This window comes from Vombatus ursinus, unplaced genomic scaffold, assembly GCF_900497805.2.
Source record: "Vombatus ursinus unplaced genomic scaffold, bare-nosed wombat genome assembly UNPS02014832.1, whole genome shotgun sequence".
Taxonomy (NCBI): domain Eukaryota; kingdom Metazoa; phylum Chordata; class Mammalia; order Diprotodontia; family Vombatidae; genus Vombatus; species Vombatus ursinus.
The window spans coordinates 17,792,442-17,793,276 of NW_020954610.1; positions in this window are offsets into that span (position 1 = coordinate 17,792,442).

Consider the following 835-nt stretch of genomic DNA (forward strand, 5'->3'; position numbering starts at 1 on the left):
CAAAAAATTTGGAAACTGAGGGGATTTGGGGAGTGGCTGAACAAATTGTGGTACAAAATTTTGATGGAATGTTATTGTGCTATAAGAAATGACAGGTGGTTACAGAAAAACCTGGGAAGACTAATACAAACTGATGTGAAGTGAGCAGAACCAGAAGAGCATTGTACACAGTTACAAAAATATTGTAATGATGATCAGCTGTGCAAAACTAGCCAATCTATGCAATGATCCAAGACAATTCTGAAGGACTCATGATGAAAAGTGCTGTCCAGCTCCATAGAGAGAACTGATGGAGTCTAAATGCAGATTGAATCTATTTTTTCTACTCCTCTTTTTTTTTTCAACAGGGATAATATAGAAATATATTAATGCATGACTTTACATGTATAATTGACATCACATTGTTGCCTTAGTAGGTGTGGGAGGGGCTGAAGGAAGAGAATTTAGAACTCAAAAATTTTTTAAAATGAATGTTAAAAAGAAAAAAAAGACTTTTGTCACCCACTTAGGAATTCCACAGAGAGAATATCATTTAGAGCAGAGTAGGATCCCAGAGGGTCATCTAATAATCTCAAGCCCTCATTTTACAGATGAGGAAACTGAAACAGCAGAGGTAGGATTTGAAACTGGGTCCTCTGATTTCAAAGCAAGTGTTCTTTCCACAATTTTAGACTACCCCAAATTGGGGATTTAGGAGGAAGAAGATCAAGAAGCAGTCTGAATCAGAAGATCTGTGATCATAGAATTCAAAGGAATTGGAAGTATCGCCAAAAAAGAGGTGGTCATCATGGTGAAGTGCTGCAGAAAGATTGATGAGGTTTGAGGAAAGACCATT